Raw genomic sequence first — 15,405 nt, forward strand, 5'->3', positions numbered from 1 at the left:
CCTTATAATATATTTACATTGCGGTTTCCATCCCCCAGTGGGGAAAATGGCCTTGACAGTTCCAGGAAGAACTTACTTAGGGCCAAAAACTCCCCCTATCAACCATTAGGCTGAGTCCCTTAGATGATTGGAAACATCTTCAGTTGGAAACCACCCTGGCTGTGACCCATAATCTATGAAACATAAAAAGAAAAAACACCCCTAACCCCGGTGCAGCTGCCACCCCAGGGCCTGTCTGCTCTCCCATCTTGAGAGTGGACTGAAGTTCAACCAGGAGTGTAAACCAACTGAGTATACAAGTATGACTGTATAATTGTGACAAAAGAGTATTCCCAGGAAAAGTCCTTCTGGACATTGTTGTTTGAACAGTGGGAATATGGATTGACCACTGTCCCCTGACATTCAGATTCGGGTTCCCGGAGGATATGTTAGGAGCCTCAACAGGGAAGCTCAGAGCCAAGGCCTGTGTGGCGGCAGTGCTGCCATCAACTGATGAAGGAGTTTGGGAAAATCTCTTTGTCTCTCTGGGCCTCAGCTTCTTCATGTGTAAGATAAGGTTGTTAATCAAATTATCACCGTCCCTTCCTGCTCAGTTTCTGTGAGTGTACGAGGGTCTGCAGTGCCTTTGAAGCAGCCCTGGGGACTTCAGCTGAAACCTGACTTGGTCCATTCAATGTGTGTCCCTTGCAGGAGTCTGAGCTGAGCCCACACTGAAAACAGAGAACAGAGGGAGCATTTGGGAGACATAAAATCAGCAGGTTTGGAGGATGAACATAACCCAAGGAAGGACAAGGCAATGGTGGAGCAGGTGGTTGCCAAAGGAAGTAAGAAAAAGGAGAAGTTGAGTCCAGAAAAATCAGGGGAAATTGAGGAATGCATACAGCAGCATCTAACTCTGGAAAGAGCAGCCTGAGCTGAGCAAGGAGAACTAGGAGAGTAAGTTTTCCGCTCACCTTCAGGTTTTTTCAAAATTGATTCATAACTGATTCCCCATGTGACATCAGTTTCACATGGCATCACAGGGATTGGGCGACTCTATAAATTATGTTAGGCTGACTACTAGTGTAGCTCCCACTCTAACCACGCAGATCTCTTACTGCACCTCCGACTATGTAATATGAGATCTGTCCTCTAACATTTTTTTTTAAATCTTCACTGTAGAGGATGTTTTGACAGAGTGTAGGTTTCTATGCCCTCCCCTCCCCCCACCACTACCATGGGCCTTCTTTGGATTTTGCCAGAGAGGGGCAGTAACATATAGGAAGTTCCCTATTTTAGGTCACTGCAGCCCCTGATCTTGGACCAGGATGTTCAGCCAAGGCCAGGGAAATATGGGTTAACAGGAACCCTTCTTTGCAAGCCCAGCCCCAATGTGAAGGACCAGAGTGTTTCTTCTAGGCCCCCGCAGGGATGGTTCAGTCCCCAGGAGCTAGCCCTACATAGAGGGCCAGAAAAGGGCAGATTCCCCTAAACCCAGCCCAAAGTGTTCCATTTAGACTCAGAAGAAGGTGAATAGCAGCACAGGCTCTTTTCCCTATGCTGAGCGGTGGGGCAGGGGGGAGCCTCAGTGCCAGTGCAGGAGGGAGCATCAAAGGGAACCTTTGGATGTTAACCTAAAGGTTAGTGCTTAGAGCCCACCCAGGGGACCAAACCTACTTAAGATCCATCCAGATCTTGCCAGCGGCTTCCATGGGTCCTGCAGCCCTGACTTCCTCTACGTATCTCCAGCCAGCTGCTGCCCCTGTCTTTGCCTGCTTCCCCCTGGTGTCCTTGGGCAACCTGAAGGTCTGTTCCCTTAAGTAGTCTGCTGCCTGGTGGATTCCAGGGGAACTGCCGGGGCCTGAGGCTGAAGGCACAGGCACTGAATCCCTGACTCCAGCTGGGAGGTCAGAAACCAGGCTCTGAGCCACCACCTGCTGGGACTCCAGGATGTGGCCCCTCACTAGGCAGTGTTTGCCTGGGGGCCCCAGGTCCCACTGATGTGTAACGGTCGCCTTCTTTCTTTTTTTAGGTGAAACTGACATACAATAAGTTTCACCCATTGTAAACAAAGACAGAGCTGTTCAGCTAGTGCCCTAGTATGTTTCAGAGTCTTGTTCACCTTCCCACACTCCCTCCAGCCCCTCTGCAGACAGTCTCCACTCCCTCCTCCAGCCCCAAGCAGCACTGATCTGCTTTCTGTCTCTGTGCATTGCTCCTTTCTGCACATTTTACATAAGCCGAATGAGACAGTCTGTAGTTCTTGGTGACTGGCTTCTTTCACTTAGCATCCTTTTGAGGTTCCTCCATGCTGTAGCTTGGATCAGATTTCTGTGCCTTTTGTTGCCCAATAGATGCCATGGTACAGATAGGACACATTTGGTTTGTCCATTCACCAGCCGATGGCCCTTTGTGTTGCTGTCAGTTTTTGCCCATTGTGAATAACGCTGCCCGGAACATTTCTGACCGAGACTTGAGCGGACATATGTTTTTACTTCTCTCAGATAGATTCCTAGTTGTGGAATGGCTGGGTCCTATGGCAAGCTTGTGCTGAACTCTTAGGAACTCTCAAGGTGGCTTCCACAGGGCTCTTATATTTTACGTTGCCACCAGCAATATAGGAGGGTCCAGTTTCTCCACATCCTCAGCAACACTTGGTATCGTCTTTGGAAAATAAGTGCACTAGTTGGTGTAAAATGGTACCTGGTTTTCCTTGCATTTCTTTGAGGACTAATAACATATTACTAATAACATTGATTACCTTTTTATGTGTCTCCTTTGGTACATGTGTATTCAACTCTTATACTGCCTTAAACAAGTGTGTTGCTTCTGCCCATTGAGAGAGTTCAAAGTCCTCTTGTCTCTGGTGAATGGTAGTCCTCATTGGGTATTTAATCCACAAATATTTTCTCCTAATCAGTGGCTCCTCTGTTCCTTTTCTCAGTGACAAAGTTTGTAGCAAAAAAGTTCTTCATCTTCAGGTTTCTCTTACGTATCGTGCTCTTGCCGTAGTGACTTAGAACTCTTTGATTACTGTGAATTCCTGACCATTTTCTCCCATGTATTCCTCTTGCACAATAGTTTTGGCTCTTATACATAGATCTGTTACCATTTTGAGTTCATTGTTGTGTAAGGTGTGATTTCCAGCAACAGCTGTGGGGGAGCTTTGTCCTGACAGGTGCAGGACAGCCTGAGGGACACTTGTGTTTCAGAGATAGTCACCCCTGGGCCAGGAATGGAGATTTCACCGTGCTGCACCTGTTAGTGAAAGGCTGAGTGCCTTTGGGGAGGGGAGATAAATGGGGCTGTGGTCATATACAGCATGTACTCCCTGGTTTCTGGGTCTGGGTACAAAGGAGCTCCAGGAGCCCCAGGGCAGTCCTGCTCACAGGTGTCTTTAGAAGCAGAAACACACTGAGAGCAGGAGAGAATAACACAGAAAAGACCACAGGGATCCCAGCGGATCTGGGTTGGGATCCTAGAGGGTCTTCTATGGGTGGGCACATTTTCCATATATATGTCCTTCTATGGGTGGGTGGGAAAGAGAATTCGCACACAGCCGGAACTCAGGAAACATGCCCAGAAGGAGTGGAACGGATTGAAGGCATGTCCCAGAGTTTGCACTATTTTTTCAACATGAAAATCATGGTATGTGCCTGCATCAAAGGTGCTGGAGGGACACATGCTGCCTCGGTCAGTAGAGCGTACATCTTTCATCTTAGGGTCATGCATAGAGTCCCACGTTAGTGATGGAGCCTAGCCGAACTCTAAAAAAATAATAATAAATAGAAAACAAAGAGGTGCATGCCTCAGGAATCAGAATTACTCCCCCTAAGGTAAGGAGGGGGCATCTACCTTGGTCCTTGCAGTTCAAGAGCCATTCTGAGCACTACAGAATCCTAAATGTACATCAACCTAAAGAACCTACACTTTTAATATTTGTTGGGTTTCCCCTGTGTGGTTAGAGGTCCACTGGCAGACAAAAGTTGACATGCTGAGCACAGAAGCAGACCAAGAAACAGACTATTACCTGGATCCAACACATTACTCTCTGTCCTCACTGCAGTCTCCCTGAAAATGGGAATGGGCAATCGAAATGCCTGGTATTCAACACAGGTTAAGAAAAAATGGAAAGTTTGGGTTAACAGTTTAAATTATTGTGTCCTCAGATTGACTTTGATGGCAAGTGGAGACTCTGTTGCACGTCTTCTAGGTTCTGCAGGTGGAAATGAGGGGCTAAGGGACAAACTAATTATACAACTCAGAGTAACTTTGGTAACTTACTATCTTCACACGTGACAGAGTTTTCTTTCATTTTGTCTGATCCCATAGTCTCATGCTTGAGTCTAAACACATTTGTACAAGGAAGTTGATATGAATACCACACCTAAAATCTGTACCGCTAAATGTTGCAGTGCTTATTCCTAATGGTACTTTAGGCTTGTTTCTAACTGCCTGTAGCTACGTTACGGCTGACTCTCAAGGCAGCCCATTCTAACCATGTGTGCACTTCTCTTTGGCCCCATCACCAGGTTAAGCAGTGCATCTGATCCATCTCCATCACTGCGGGAAAGATGTAGGTCAGATAGGTAATAAGGAGAAAGGGGGGACAGGGGTGCAGCAAAAAGAAAGCATGCTTATAAGTGGGTTGATTCCAGAGAGGACCATTGCATTGATTTTTTAAATTTTTTAATTTACTTATTTGAGACAGAGTACTTGAGAGATCAGGAGCGGTGGTGGGGGAGTGGAAGAGGAACAGAGAGAAGCAGACTCACCAATGAGCAGGGAGCTGGACATACGGGCTTATCCCAGGACCCTGGGATTCTGACCTGAGCCAAAGACTGACACTTAAACAACTGAGCCACCCAGGTGCGCTTTAAAATAATTTTTAAACTAATCTGGTGCACTTAACATACGGCATTGTATTAGTTTCACATAAGGTCATGGTATTTATTTTGTATTTCTTTTTTAAATATTATTTATTTATTTAGAACAGGGGTGATGGGCAGACGGACAGGAAGAAAGAATCCCAAGCTGACTCTGCACTGAGCATGAAGACAAAACTGGGGATCAATCGCATGACCCTGAGATCATGACCTGAACTGAAATCAAAAGTCAGACGCTGACCGAGTGAGCCACCTTGGTATATCTAAGAATAATATGTTTAGCTTTCTCTTTGAAATAGGCACTGAGTAATGAGCAAGGCTGAGAGAAACCATGGTACCCATAGGCGCCAAGGTCAAATTGCACAAAATGTACCACAATGGCATATTTGGGCGAAACAGAATGCCACAACCACCACTGGTGCATGTTCCTTCAGACTCCGAGATCTCTGAGAAAACTCGAGATTGCAGGGTTAAAAATAATCCGAAAGGATCAGAGTGAAATGCCCTTGGGATGTGTGTGGTCTGTTCTAAAGTACACAGCAGAAGATGTTTTGTAGATAGGAAGCCAGCGATAAACAACACACTGTGCATTCCCTTTTTTGTTCTCTTATCCTGTGTTAAGGTCCGAGTACAATGGTGTTTACAATTAATTGATCACAGCCAGTTGCAGATTTCTTTATTCCTTCTCCACTGCCATTACTTCACTTGACAAATCCTGTGTACGTGGAAGGTGCGCCTTACTAAGCCCCTGCTGTAAATCATTATAGATCTATATCACTGTAGAAGGTATATTAGATTATGGAAAATAAACCTCAGGATCTCGGGCTGTTTGCTCGGGGTCCCCTGTGCCTCGCTATACTGTCGTCTCTTTTTCTTTTCTTAAAAGATTTTATTTATTTATTTGAGAGAGAGAATGAGATAGAGAGAGAGAGAGCATGAGAGGGGGGAGGGCCAGAGGGAGAAGCAGACTCCCTGCTGAGCAGGGAGCCCGATGCGGGACTCAATCCCTGGAATCCAGGATCATGACCTGAGCGGAAGGCTGTCGCTTAACCAACTGAGCCACCCAGGCACCACTGTAGTCTCTTTTTCTCAGTTCCTTCGCCAACCCAGGTCCCCGACTCTCTGATGTCGACAATACTGATTATCTTGAATTGAAGCTACCCGAAAAGAAACCGGTGCAAGGGCACTCAAACCTTCCTCTGTCTCCCTGAAAGCAGGAATCCAATCTCCCATATGAAAAAGGCACCCCCTGTACTAAGAAGTAAAAAGACATCCTTCTCACCAGGGCCTTTAAAGCAGAGGTTCTAAATTTGGTCTAGACACTCTCTAAATTAAAACTCCCCAAAATCCCTGAGAAATGTATTTTCTCCTTGTCTAGAATGCATAAAAACTGTCTGCCTTAATACTTTGTATTTCTTTAAGGGTCTCCATTTCAATATCCGTTCTCCATGCGTATTCAATGACTCAGTGAAACTTAATTCTTACTTAAGCTGGGAGACCAGGACAGGTAACAGAGGAACTTCTCCTTCCTTGCATACCCTTTCTGTAATCCTAGTATCTTAGCCAATGATTTGTAAAGGAAAGAAGTAAGAGAATTATATACCTGGGAGAAAGATTTGTCCCCAGGAAGGACTTTCTGGTATTTTTAACAGTGGAAATATCTACATTTGATCCAAAGTCTCCTGAAAAGTATTTATTTATTTTTAAGTTGAACTTCTAATTTCAGTGTCCCCTGAAATTCGGATGTGCCTTCCCAGAGGGTATGTTAGGAGCCTTGAAAGGAAAGCTCACAACCAAGTCCTGTGTGGGGGCCGTGCTGCCATCAAGTGATGAAGGAGTTTGGGAAAATCTCTTCATCTCTCTGCACTCAGCTTCCTCACGTATAAGATAAGGTTGTTAATCAAATTCTCCACGGTCCCTTCCTGCTATGATTCTGTGAGTGCACAAGGGTCTGCGGTGCCTTTGAAGCAGCCCTGGGGACTGCAGCTGAGACCTGACTTGGTCCCTTCACTGTGTGTCTCTTGCAGGAGCCTGAGCTGAGCCCACACTGAAAACAGAGAACAGAGGGAGCATTTGGGAGACAGAAAATCAGCAGGTTTGGAGGATGAGAATAACGCAAAGAAGGACAAGGCAATGGTGGAGCAGGTGGTTGCCCAAAGGAGGTAAGAAGAAGGACAAGTTGGGTCCAGAAAAATCAGGGGAAACTGAGGAATGCATACAGCGGCATCCAACTCTGCAAGGAGCAGCCTGAGCTGAGCAAGGAGAACGAGGAGAGTAACTTCGTCCACGGTGAACCTGTGCACCTGCCGAGGAGCCCCACAGAATGGATCTGGGTTGGTTTGTACTTCAGGGAAGCACCAGTTCCAAGAGGAGGAGGGGGAGGAGTGGCACCTTGGTGGCTATATCCTTAAGCGTCTGCCTTTAGCTCAGGTCATGATCTCAGGGTCCTGGGATCGAGCCCCGCATGGGGCTCTCTGCTCGGCAGGAAGCCTGCTTCTCCCTCTCCCGCTCCCCCTGCTCGTGTTCCCTCTCTCGCTATGTCCTCTCTCTTAAATAAATAAAGAAAATCTTAAAAAAAAAAAAAGAGGAGGACGATGTGACCATGAGCCTCTGCCCCAGACCCCTAGCTTTGACCTCAGAGCTGCCCTCATGGTGGATGTTCTCCAAGTCAGTGTGGGCTTAGAGGGATCAGTGATGTATGGATAAAGGTTGGACTTGTCCATTCTTACTGCAAGAGTTCTACCCTAAGGTCAGGAAGGGCCAGGGTAGGAGACCCTTGCCTCTGAGGCAGTGATACCAATTATATTCTTCTGAATTTATGGTTGTCAAAGACTTTACACACATTTGTCTTGACTGTGTGTTGAGTGTTTCATTTTCCTTAGTCTCTGTTAAGAACTTGGAATTCTGACATCAATAAGATTTCACTAAGGAGGTCAAAGCAGTGAGAGGAAGAATGCAAACAAAATCTTGTAGCTCAGCACACCTGGGTGGCTCAGTTCATCGAGAGTCTGCCTTCAGCTCAGGTCATGATCCCACGCTCCAGGGACCAAGCCCCATTGAGGGGGGTGGCTCCCTGCTCAGCAGTGGAGTCTGCTTCTCCCTGTCCCTTCCCCAGCTGTTCTCTTTCTCTCTGTCTCTCTCTCACTCTTGCTTTCTCCCTCACTCTCTCTCTCTCAAATAAATATATAAAATCTTTTTCAAAACTGTTGTAGCTCTCCTAACCTGGCATATGGTGGCAGTGCAGAGGATGGAGGGGGGAGGGAGCTAGGCCGAAGACATCTCTTCCTAATAACAGAACCATTGAGAGGAATCCAAGAGGACAGTCCCTCTTCATCAGAGCTCACCACAGGGGAGTGTCATGGGGCATTGAGAGTGTAGGGCAGGCTCCACTTTAAGGAAGGGTATTTGTTGCCTCCTGGCAGAAAACAGAGAGCGTTCGTGCAGGTATTTGGGGCAGGAATGTAGTTGAGATTAGAGATTTGCCACCCCCTTTATCAGATCCGTGAAGGAACGTCTCCGAGAGCTTCCTCAGTGCTTGGTTTGGTCCTAGGAGTCATGAGTACAGAGATGAGTAAAACATTATCCCAATTGTCGTGGGGCTCTCAGTCTAGTTACCAGAAGTCATGAAAAGTGTAGTGGTGGTGGATTCCTTGGAGGAAGTGGCCAGTGCTGCCTGGGGATGGCCTGGTCTCCCTCTGTGTTTTCCAACAGCTGGATGACCTGTCCTGACCCAGGGACCCTGGGCCTCAACTCAATTTCAGCCTCTCAGGACACAGCCAACACCTAGGTTCCATGTTAACCCAAAGCAGTCAACACTATGAAGGTCTGCAGAGGAAACTGCTGGTATGGGTAGCTCCCCACTTTGTCTTGGCCAACTGGAAAATAGAGGCGAGTTCACTAAGACTTGTAGGGTCATCCTTGCCCTAATGATCAGGGATTAGTCTTTCTCTCTGTTAAGTGAAATACTTTCTAGCTTCAGTATTGTCTCTCCACTTAAAAACTGTGGAACTATTGGCTAAAGTTTCGATCAAGTAGCTACAGTGAAAAAGGGGTAAAACAACTTCCAAGCTGCAGTGAGAATGTGCAGAAACTCTTATACTGAATAATAATCGGACAAATCACTTTTAAATTGCACAAAAGATTTATACAGTAATTCTGGAATAGACAATGTAAGTCTGTCGCTTTCTCCTTCTTCTTAACATTGCTTTGATAATTTAAGATCATTTCCATTTCCATATAAACATTTGGATCAGCTTAGAAATACTTACTAAAATGTCTGCTGGAAGGTTGATTGGCATTGTATTAGATTTGTTGATCAATTTGGGAAGAATTGACCTCTAAACCATAATGAGTCTTCCAATCCACCACAAATTTTATCTCCCCATGTATTTAGTTCTTTAATTTCTGGAAGTAATGCTCTGTAGTTTTCAGTGTAATATTCTGACACGTATTGTGTCTGATAAGACAATGCAGTAGGAAAACTGGTCAAAAGAATTGAAGAAGAAATGCTTCACAAAAGAAGATACACAAAAGGCCAAAAAGCACTTGAAAAGATGCTCCACTTGAAACCATTGAAAAGCATGAAGTTGAACATAAATCAAAAGGGCTTCATGAATGTCTCCGCAAGGCTCCATCTTAAACTAAGTAACCTTTTCCTTCTCTTCTGCAAACCTCTGCTCCTCTCTTCTAAGCCTTTTGTTTCAGGATCCTGGTACCACCCTAAAGACATGATGAAGGAGGCTGGCAGCAGACACACAATTTCTGTGAAAATATACCACCCCCCTGCCCCTTCCTCCAGGGGGAAGGGACTTACCCTTTTTGAGGGCCTTGGCCTGTTCTAGACCCCTGTGCCCCGAAAAGCAATAAAGCTATTGTTCCTCAATATTCCAAACTCTGTCTTCGTCTTATATTTTGGCTCTGAAGCACAGAGGTCAGTTTTCGACGGCACACTCAGCCATTGGGAAGATAAATTAATACTACAGTGAGTTACCATTACACATCCATCCCCGTGGCTAAAATTACGAAGACCGAAAACATATGTGGTGAGAATGTAAAGTAACTAGACGTTTCATACACTTGTGGGAATGAAAAATGGTCCAACCACCGAGAAAAACTGAACCACAGGTAAACATTTACCAATCACGTGAACGGCCATTCCTCTCCTAAGGATTTACACAATATGGCCACACAGCAAACTGCACATGAATATTCATCATAGCTTTATTCCCCATGGCCAAACCCAGGAAACTGCATAGATGGCCATGAATAGGTGAATGTACAGACCAAATATATCCATACGGAGGAATACTCCTTAACAATGAAAAATTCTGAACTGGCGATCCATTAATAATATGGATAGATATAAGAATCCCTAGGCTGCAGGAAGGAATGTAGGCATAAAAGAGTTCCATTTCCATAACGTGGTTAAAAATGCAAGCCGACTTTGATACCCGTGGTTGCCTGGGACTGAGGGTGAAGGCAGTGAGAGACTTCAATGGAACCACCCAAGGGAAGCTGTGAGGTAGAGGAAATGCCCTGTGTCCTGAATGGAGCAGTAGTTTCAATTGTATGTACATCTGTGAAAATGCATTTAGTTGTACAGTTTATCTTTTTTAATTTTTATTTGTTGAGAAAGCACTCACACTGCGTCCTCTCTCTCTTACTCCTCCAAAGGAGGAGAAGAACGATCATCAGTGGCAATGGGCAGCTGTGGAAACAACACCTAAAACCAGGTTCATCTCAGGAGAGAACAATATGCCTCCTCCTTGAGGTTTCAGGTCCTCTACACGTTCAGAGAAACTTCTCTAGTAACAAACTGTAGAAATGAACTGGAGGGTATTATGCTAAGTGAAATTAAGTCAATCAGAGAAAGACACGTATCCTATGACCTCACTGATAGGAGGAATTCTTAATCTCAGGAAACAAACTGAGGGTTGCTGGAGTGGTGGGGGTGGGAGGGATGGGGTGCCTGGGTGATGGGCATTGGGGAGGGTATGTGCTATGGTGAGCGCTGTGAATTGTGTAAGACTGATGAATCACAGACCTGTACCTCTGAAACAACTAATACATTATATGTTTAAAGAAAAAGAGACAGAGAAGCTAGTAGGAAGGGAAAACTGAAGAGGAGGAAATAAGAGGGGGAGAGGAACCATGAGAGACCATGGACTCTGAAAAACAAACTGAGGGTTCTAGAGGGGAGGAGGGTGGGGGGATGGGTTAGCCTGGTGATGGGTATTAAAGAGGGCACATTCTGCATGGAGCACTGGGTGTTATGCAGAAACAATGAGTCATGGAACACTACATCAAAAACTATTGATGTACGGTGATTAACATAACAATAAAAATTAAAATCTAATGATGTAATATGATGATTAACACAACAATAAAAAATAAAAAAATAAAAAGAGAGAGAGAAGCTAGTAGGGAGGGAAAAATGAAGGGGAGGAAATTGGAGGGGGAGGCGAACCATGAGAGATGATGGACTCTGAGAAACAAACTGAGGGTTCTAGAGGGGAGGGGGTGGGGGAATGGGTTAGCCTGGTGGTGGGTATTAAAGAGGGCAGCATTGAAGGGAGCACTGGCTGTTATACGCAAACAATGAATCATGGAATACTCCATCAAAAACCAGTGATGTAATGTATAGTGATTAACATAACAAAATAAAATTAAATTAAAAGAAAGAAAAAAGAAACGATCTCTGAAAGTACAGCCTTAATTGTACACTTTAAAGGGATGCATTCTACTGTACCTAAATTATACCTCAGTAACATTCATGTAATAATCTACTATATTTCTCCATATACTAGCAGGGAGCATTTAGAAAATGAAATTTTTAGAAAAAGGAAATGAAATTCAATAAACAGAGTGGAGATTCACATCCACCTTCATTTAATGTATGAGAACACATGTAACAAAGATCCCTGAAAACTCTTGCTGAAATAAATTAAAGGAAATCTAAATAATTAGAAAAAAATGTATCCACATGTATGGACTAGACCACTCAAAATTGTTGGAACATCAAATCAGCATTATTCTGAGTCATACTGCATTTGCACTTTGGGGGCAAATTTACAACCTAATTCTCAAATATATATGGTGATCAACATACCTAGAATAGCCAAGACAACCTTGAAGAATTAAATTGGAGAAATTTACTAAATTTTAAATCACCGTAAAGCTATAGTAATTAAGGTGCTCTTAATGGTGTAAGTAACACAATGTAAATAAATCAATGTGAGAGAGAGTAAAAAATTTCCTGATACACCTATACATTTAAAAAAATTTTTTTATTTTAATTTTATTTCTTTTCAATTATTTTCTTTTTAAGTAATCTCTGCATACCACATGGCTCTCGAACTCAAAAAAAAAAAAAAAAGGGTGAGAGTTTTACCTGAGCCCCAATTAGTACAGCTGCATGGGACAGGCAATCTTTACACAGGAGAGAGTGTCCTGACAAAGGAAATTTGATATAGAGTTATATACCAAAATATATTTTTTTTACATAAAAAGTTACAAATTTTTATACAAAAGACATTGTAGAAAGACACTGCATTTCCCGGTCTTAAATTTCTAGTACATGTAGGGCTGTATGGCTTTAATGTTATGGGAACCAGGGAAGTGTCTTCCTTTTTCTTATCTTTTCCAGAATGCTCCTTTGGGTTCTTTTCTTTCATAAAGCAGATGTACAATGTGCGCTTGGGGTGAAATAGAGCCCATGCATTGAGATTTGTGGATTCATTTTGACCTTGGTAAATGTGAAAGCATCGCTTTCTTGGGAGCCCAGGTGCAGGACCCACAAATATTAAAGGTGGACAATTGCCTTTATCAGTGCTACAGCGACCTCCTAAGTCTCTGGCTCCTAAGATCTAGAGGGGAACCTGTGCTGAAGAAGTGAAGAGGTGCTTCAGGCACCACTTCCCCTGCCTGCCTGTTTCTCTCTCCTCAACCTCAGCTTCTATGTCACTGAACACCACTGTACTTCATCCATCAATGACCCATGACCTCGAACTGCCCATGTTTGCTTCCAGGAATACAACCCCAGGTCAATGGCATGAGGTCAACTCAAAGAAATCGAGCAAGCCATGTTCCATCCTTTTAAAATTGTTTCAAATTTTTAAAAAATATATTTCCAGTATAGTTAACATACAGTGTTCCATGAGTTTCCAGTATATAACATGGTGATTGAACATTTCCATACATTGCCCAGTGCTCATTACCACAAGTGCACTTCTTAATCCCCATCACCTCACCCATCCCCCAACCGTCCCTCCCCTCGGGCAACCATCAGTTTGTTCTCTATAGTTAAGGGTCTTTTTCGTGGTTTGTCTCTCTCCCTTTTCTATTTCCTTTGCTTACATGTTTTGTTTCTTAAATTCCACACAGGAGTGAGATCATGGGGTATTTATCCTTCTCTGACTGCCTTATTTCACTTAGCATAATACATGCCGGCTCCATCTGTATCCTTGCAAATGGCAAGATTTCATTCTTTTTTATGGCTGAATAATATTCCATGGTGTGTGTGTGTGTGTGTGTGTGTGTGTGTGTGTGTGTGTGTGTATTACATTGTCTTTATCATTCATCTGTTGATGGACATCTGGGCTCTTTCCATAATTTGTCTATGCTGCTATACAAAGGGCGCATGTATTCCTGCAAATGACTGTTTCTGTATTTTTGGAATAAATATCCAGTGGTAGGATTAATGGATCATAATCGTTCCTTTTTGAGGAACCTCCATACTGTTGTCCACAATGGCTACACCAGTTTGTATTCCCACCAATACTGTAAGAGGGTTCCTTTTCCTCCACATCCTGGCCCACACTTGTTGTTTCTTGTATTTTTGATTTTAGCCATTCTGACAGGTGTGAGGTGATATCTCATTGGTTCTTTTTTTTTTCCAGATTTTACCTATTTGAAAATGAAGGAGAGAGAGCACAAGTGGGGGGAGGGGGAGAGGGAGTAGCAGGCTCCCCCCGAGCACGTAGCCCGATGTGGGACTCGATCCCAGGACCCCAAGGTCACCACCCGAGCCAAAGGCAGACGTGTAATGGACCGAGCCACTCAGGTGCCCTATCTTATTGTTTCGATTTGCTTTTTCCTGATGATGAGTGTTGTCGAGCATCTTTTCATGTGTCTGTTGGCCATCTGGATGTCTTCTTTGGAGTAATGTCTGTTCATTTCTTCTGCCTCTTTTTAAATTGGATTATTTGTGGCTTTTGGTGTTGAGTTGTATAAGCTCTTTATATATGTTGGATACTAACCATTCATTGGATATGTCATTTGCAAATATCTTCTCCCATTCAGTACGTTGCCTTCTACTTTGGTTGATTGTCATAAAATGGCTCTTTATCTCTCTTCTGTTAAATACGAGGGTGAACCAAATAAACACAACAACATAGCATCGAGGTTACAATCTGTCCAAACTTAGTGGTCACTATATATATTATGCATCTTACTAATGCATAAATTATTCATTTGACAATTTCAAAAGATCTCTTGTGAGAGGCGAATGAATCCCTAAGTGACATAAAATGTGGTGTTTAGTGACATTACAAAAACAACAAAGAAAACAGTTCACACATAGTGGAGGAGTCTGGGACATAGGGATATCAATATCAGTTTATTGAAAAGCCACAAATGCTGTCCCAGTAAGGCATAAGACGTCTCATAACATAGGTATACAGCCAGAAGAATATTGAGAGAGTCAGGACAAAACATTTTGAAAAATTAATATTTTATTCACTTAGTGTAATACTCTGCCTCTTGCCCTATACTTTTTAATGGATAGAGAAAAAAAATAAAGAAGACACAAAGAGGAAGATCATGACAGTCTGGAATTGGCAGTGGTTGTGAGTGTATGTGAATGTATGAATATATATGAATACAAATAAGCCATTTCCCCGCTCTGTCCACTGGAAAGGCCTAAAAATAAACCAATTGCAATGAGAAGCCCAAGGAGACACATTTTGATCTGGGATTATGCCTTCCCAGGAAACAAAACCATAGATTCTTAGAGAAATGACTGAGACCAGGCCAGACGCAGCAAAACTTCTACATGAGACACAAACACCTCATCATACTGATATTAGGAAAGTTCTCAAAATTATGAGGGTCTTATCAAAAGGATATGGAAGCCAACCCGAAATCACTTTCACTGCTAAAAGAGAGGATAAATGGAGCACTCATAAGTCCATAATACAGTGGTTTGAAACACTTCGATATGATTGAAGCCTTGCTTTCATATTAACACAGTAAAAATAAGAAAATGAAGAGGAAAAGAAAGGAACTTACAGGTTCCCGTTAGAGATGCTAGGGGACCAGGGTTTCCTTACAAACTGTACCGCCAGGTGTATAGTATTGGGGGGAAATTTCTCTTCCTGCAGGTGTTCATACAAGGCTTCTAGGATCCAAACCATGATGATGAAGGATCATCATTTTGCTCCACAGGATCAATGGATGGATGGGCCTTGAACATAAGGCGACCTGAGGTGCTTCCAGATGGAAGAGCACACAGCACTTGAGAGGAAGTCTTGCCAACATGTCA

At 43.6% G+C, this 15,405-nt stretch overlaps 1 non-coding gene across 1 annotated transcript; it reads right to left on the reverse strand.

Moving 5' to 3' along the window:
• Nucleotides 1–10,498: 10,498 nt before the first annotated feature.
• On the reverse strand, nucleotides 10,499–10,711 carry LOC148161820 (small nucleolar RNA U3). The gene has a single exon (XR_015767334.1). It is a non-coding gene; the product is annotated as a small nucleolar RNA U3 (small nucleolar RNA).
• Between the last annotated feature and the right edge of the window lie 4,694 nt (nucleotides 10,712–15,405).

This window comes from Eumetopias jubatus, unplaced genomic scaffold (genome assembly GCF_037043125.1).
Source record: "Eumetopias jubatus isolate StellerSeaLion01/CBP00866 unplaced genomic scaffold, mEumJub1_p1.0 scaffold_54, whole genome shotgun sequence".
In the NCBI taxonomy this organism is placed as follows: Eukaryota; Metazoa; Chordata; class Mammalia; order Carnivora; family Otariidae; genus Eumetopias; species Eumetopias jubatus.